Source organism: Phaethon lepturus, unplaced genomic scaffold, assembly GCF_000687285.1.
Source record: "Phaethon lepturus isolate BGI_N335 unplaced genomic scaffold, ASM68728v1 scaffold10137, whole genome shotgun sequence".
NCBI classification, from domain to species: domain Eukaryota; kingdom Metazoa; phylum Chordata; class Aves; order Phaethontiformes; family Phaethontidae; genus Phaethon; species Phaethon lepturus.
Window position 1 is genome coordinate 57556 of NW_010551132.1, and position 6191 is coordinate 63746.

The window sequence follows — 6191 nt, forward strand, 5'->3', positions numbered from 1 at the left end:
AGATATATAACTTTTTGAAAATGAGCACTTTTGTAACTGATTCAAGTTGGATGCCACAGATAATCTAGCAGGGACTTAAGAAAATTCGGCAGATAAGTAGTGATAAGTCTGGGTGCTGCACCTTTAGCTGTAAGTTGCCAGCATTGCACAGGAAGGGACTGAGAAGCATTTCCAGTAGGAGACTGGAGACAGACAGACCTGCTTCTTCCCCTTTTGTGCTTTCATACCTATTCTTTGATTTTTCTTCATGTAAAATAAATAGAGAGCCAGTGGAATGGGGGAGAGAATCAGAAGCGTAAAAGTGAGAAAACTCATGGGTTGAGATAAAAATTAATTAATAATAACAATAACAATAATAGTAAATAATTGTAAGGAAAAGGAAAAAAAAAAAGAAAAAACAGCGAGAAAAATAAAACGCAAGAAAGATATGTGATGCAAATGAAAACAATTGCTCACCACCAACCAATCGATGCCCAGCCAGTCCCTGAGCAGCAGCCCCCCAGTTTTATTGCTGAGGGCGACACCGTATGGTCTGGGATATCCCTTTGGTCCGTTGGGGTCAGCTGTCCCGGCTGTGTCCCCTCCCGACTCCTTGTGCCCCCCCAGCCTGCTCGCTGGTGGGGTGGGGTGAGGAGCAGACAAGGCCTTGACTGTATAAGCGCTGCTCAGCCATAACGAAAATGTCAACACGTGTTTTCAGCACAAATCCAAAACATCACTCCATACAAGCTACTGTGAAGAAGATTAACTCTATCCATCCTAGCCAAACCCAGCACATTTGGAAAAAGAAACTAAATGGAGAAAGGCAGGATGAACATAAAATTTTTACAGTTTCTTTTTTCCTTATCAGAAAATTTTAGTTGGGGCTTTTTCACAAATTAACTCAGACTGCAGTTAATGGGAAAGAACTGGAAGGGCAGGCAGGAGAGACAGAGGTATAACTCACCTGAAACCAGGCATAAATTTAGGCCTGGGTGTCTATGTGTATAAATGCTTTTCTAGACACATAAAATAGAAGTAATACAGAAATAAAATACAGGAAAGGATGAATCCCTCACAGTGCAGAGCTCTCTTTTGCTCCTACATTGGCTTTCAGTCTCTCAGCTGTCGTTTGTCATTGTTGTTAGAGCTGGCTGAAAATTGTCCAAATTTTATGAAAACTGTTGTGACCTTTTTTCCTAACTTGATAAATAAAAGGATGTTTTTTCAGGGTGGGGAGAAGTGTTATTTTCTCTAGTGAAAGCAAGTTTATTTTTTTAAACTGTTTTAATAGTTGTTGTTTCTATTTTGATAGGTCTGTATGCATAAAAAATGATGCCAGAATGCTAACACTGCATACTGCCAGAAATCAGTTCCGATTCACTTTCTTGCTCTCACATTATAAAAGCGAAATTATTAGGGTTTTCCTTATTGATTATCTTATTCACATAAGTTTCTAATCTATTTTTAACACTCTGGACTCCTGTGTGTGGTCTCCTGCAGCAGTGTTTTCAAAGACTGCTGGCAGAAGAGATTTTTTTTACCAGTTTTGAATTTGCTGCTATTCAGTAGATCAAAGCAGGAGAAAAGCAAGGATTTGTTAAGATCTTGGGGTGTAGCTAGTTTCTGGTTGTAACTTTTTGACCTTAACATAGTAGCACACTTACATCACATCCATACCTGTTTTCCTGGGAAACCTCTTGCTGACTTGTGCTGCATATTGAGGCAAATCCATGCTACAAAGAATTGGGATTGTTTTTCCCCCAAGTCAAAGGTTATTAATTCTATAAATGGTTCCAAATGAAGATCAGAACATATCTAATACAGAGGTTATTTTCAGATGGCAGGATTAATAAATTAATGTGAATTGCATAAAAATAACTGCAGTGAGAAAACTTGAGTTAGCCACAGTTTTTGGAATTTGCAGAACAGAGAAATGTACAGTATGAGAAAATAGTTCTCCATGCAGTTTCGGGTGAGGTTCCGATGTTTTCTGAGCTTTGTAGATATTTTCAGACCCCAAAAAATGAAATCTGATGATACAGATAAATTCTGGGATTTGCATTTTTGGAGCAAGACCACAATGAAGTTTGAGATGCCTTGTTTGTTTGTCTCAGTGTGTGCTGGGGATGGTCTGCTCGGTGTCAGTGAAACTGGAGCTGTAGAAGCTGGGGTTTGGCCTGGTATAGCTCTTATAGGTAGGACTGGTAGATATCTGCTGTCTGCCCTTTTCCCCAAAGGCATCATGCCGTTACTATGCCATATATATTGACATTTGTGAACAGTTTAAGGGAATCATTTTTGTGCTGTGACCAGGCGTGTGGCTGTGAATATTTCATAGTCCACTCTAGTGGCTGTGGTAGGGGAAATATGTCTGGAAATAAGGTTCACCCTACAGAGGAAGTACGCCAAACGTGGGAGCCAAGACCACAGCAGAAAGGCTTGCACGCAAACAAACAATAAAGTGCTGCACAGGAAACTGCTCAAGAATTTGCAAAGTCTATCGACTGTAGTTGTTCAGCAAGAGACAAGACAAGACTGGTGTGGTGGTTTCTTCACCCTTTCTTTTCCATTATAGATCCTTTCCTCATGTTTGCCATCTGCACAATTGTAGAAGTTCTCTTTTCCCCCTCCTTTGCTTCCTTCCTTCTTACCGGCTCCTATCAGGAGTGAACGTCTCTGTCTCAGAAGGGCAGATTTGAGGAAAGCAGAATAACCACTCACAAATGTCCAGCGCTCTAAACCCACAGGTGCATTGTTGGAGTTTCTGTCATTGTTTTCTCTCATTTTATTTCTCCTTTTATTCTTCAGGCTAACTTTTTAACAGCAACACTTGCCAATAAGATGACAGAAAAAACCCACTGTTCTCCAGTAGCCTTTAGTATTTTTGAGTTGATTAATTGAACTTGTGGAAAGAGAAAATAATGAGGAAAAATGCAGATGAGGTAAGGGAAAAGCTTCAGAGATTGGACTAGAATGTCGATGAGGGAAGTAAGATCCTGGGAATAGTCAGTTCCAGAACGGCTTTGACTTTATTAACGAGTGTGAATTAAAAAATGCGTATTTATTACTGCCTTGTTTAATGATGTCGTGTGGTAACAATTTAACTGTCACCTAGAGGCACTTTCCTGAATAACAGAATAGGCTAATGGGACCAGTGCTTCCCCACTGTACAGTGTGACACTGCACTTTCTTTCTTCAGCTGGGCGCTTTATTTTTGGCACAAGTTTATTCAAAATAATCATCTGTCACCACTGTCTTTTCACTGATATGATCAACTGCATAACTAAGATGTTTGAAAAGTGCTTTGCAGTCTGAGGGGCAGAGGAACTGAAAGGCAAGGAGGACTGACAAGCCTAAGGAAAATGGTAAGGCCTTTTACCTTACCATTTCTTCTTCTACCATCACACTCAAGGAGTGATAAGAGCAGGGAAGAGAATTAGGGTGAATAGTACAGGGCTGAGGCAGCTGGGCAGAGTAAGAAGTAGAAGGCTGAGTGCAAAATGAGAGTGCAGATTCAGGAGTAAAGACTGTACTGAACAGGAGGAATATCACATTGATACATGCTGGATGTGAGATTGAATTAGCTGTGGTGGTGACCTGGGGATTACATAGTGCTACAGCTTCTGCTCAGTCACATGGATGAAACATATACTCCACTGGGCTGCCTGCAAGTACAGTAGACCTCCCTATTCCCCTCCCCTAGTAAATCTGCCTCATACAATAAGTTAACAGTTTTTTAGAACTTCCTGAATTCTTTCTTGCTGAGTTTATCACCAACATTTGGCCTATTTTGTTAAGGAAGAATATGAACTGAGAAAATGGATATTTGAAAAATGACTCAACATAAAAATTATGTAAATTCCCATCACGGTACTGGATGACTCCTGTAGTTCTCTTCCCCTCATCCCTGCTCTCCTTGGTGGGGCAGGTGAGCTGTATCTCAAGATGCGGCATGGGCAGGTGCTCCTGTGGTGTGCCATCGCTGTGAGAGCAGGTTGTGCGTGAGGGGAAATGTGATCTGATGAGGGAGACTTACAGAGGAAAGTGCTATCATGAAGAACTTGGTCTTCAACTCTCACGGGGCGCCAGAGAGATCCTCCCCAGCTGTAATATGTCGGCTCTTGGTTTTCTTTCTGACCTTCCGGATTTTACATGGAAGGCTTTTACAGTGACAGAATGTTTAGCTTTTTAATGAAGACACACACTGCACAACCTTCTAGCATTCTTGGACTCTCTTCTACCATATACATGGGTAGGTTTGGAGTGTTTACATGGCTACCTCTGCTCTGATTCCCAGGACCCACTAAAATGGAGTGTATTTCAAAACACTTCCTTCTGTTGGGCAAAGGAGAAATTAATGGTAAATGCCTCCAAAATGTGAAAGCTTTAACCCTTTGGTCCTTTAAAACCCAGTTCCCATTGGTGCTAACTTCCCTTTCATTGCAAGATAATGAACTTTCACTTCTGTTATGTGTCCTCGCCTTCAGCGTGGGTTCTCTGCATAGCTCCCGTCGTGGTCAATTATCTGGCAGGAGAGGCCCACAACAACAGAGACTATTGCTTAATTGTTATTGTGGGATCCTTATGCAATGTGCAGTTGCTGGGGCTCATTTACAATTCTAACACATCCAGTGTGCCCTGCATCAGGAGTCCTGTGAACTGGACAAAAGTTAGAAAGTGGCAGCGCTGTTCCTGGCCAAAAGCTCATTAAGATAGACATCTCCTGCTAGTGAACATCACACAGATGACACAGACAGCTCACTCCAAACGAGAAACGTCCTTTTGTTCTGCCTTACTAGGGCTTTCAGATAAAAAGAATTTGAGGCTACTCCAAGGGCCAGCTGTGATATGAAGGGAACAGGTTTAAAATAGCTCTCAGGGGCAGTAAATGCTTAATGATCAGATCTTTCATTGCTCTTGGAACATTTAAGGAAACTCAGCCAGCTAAAATTTTTGTTGATTACTTTAACAGAGGCCCTTTGTTCATATTATCATGCAGAATAATTAAGCCAATGCAAGCAAGTCTGCTTAGCTATATCCATAATTAAAATGTTAGGCTGTGATTAAACAGACTGTATTGACACAGAGAGCACCTATGCATGTCATGAAAGAGTTCCATCACTGCCTTAGGCTTATTTTCGCCCTATTTTATTTGTTATTATTTTGGAAAAATGAGTTTTATACAAAATAGGTAGTGGAAGATGATATGTTTCCAGTGAGGATTTAATGTTATCTTATAATGGAGAAAGGAGATATAAACATATCCAAAGTAGTTAGTTTATAGGGCAAAATTTAGGATGTAAAAAAGAGCATGTCAGTCTATTTTAACTTACTTAAAATCAAGACGTTTATGATTATGTGGGACCTGAAGCTTTGTCAGAAAGGAAAACCCTTTGATCTAGAAAATATTTTAATTAAATGCACTTTCAACTTGTTGGACTACCTGTTTTAAGTCAAAAGCTTATTGTCAAACATTACATCATTCTGAGGTCTCCCAAGCCTAATTACCAACTTTCTTTTGGGATTCTCTCTCAGTTGGCAATTAGTGAAAATAACACTTACGCTGTTGGCGGGGGCAGACTGGCTTTGCACAAGCTTTTGCAGAAATGGGACAGGATCTTTTTTGATTTCCCGGGCAACAGAGCTGGAATTTTACAGAGTTTCTCCCACTGAGGGCACCAAGAGTTCTTCGGAAGCAAACTTTGGCTCTCCTCTTTTTTTTGTTCACAAAATCTGGTTTTATCAGAATATTTTTGGAGCAGAATAGATACAAGAAGAAGGTGTCCTTAGGCCTAGGACTGGAAGGATGCTGGTAGGGAGGAGACACTTGACAGAAATCAGGTTATTTTGATACAAGGAAGAAATCTATATTTTTTTACTATTTTTTTATTAATGTATGTTAGGTAACATATTATAGACCAATAGCAGTGGCTTTAAGATATGTTGGCTGATTGAGGCAGCCCCAGAAGAGATCTTGGGGTTCACCTTCACTACCTTTGATGTATCAGACCAGAGCAATCTTTATTTACAAGCAAGGTCTTTGGATGTGTTTTCTGAGATGGAAATAAAAGCTAGTCTGCTGGGTTCATCCCATTGCCCTGAAGCAGAACTCAAAGTGACAACTACTGTACTTTCTTTACTAAACCTTTGGCCTAAGCAGTCCCCTGGGAACCTCTGTTCGGAAATCTATTAAGATTTCACAGGTTGTT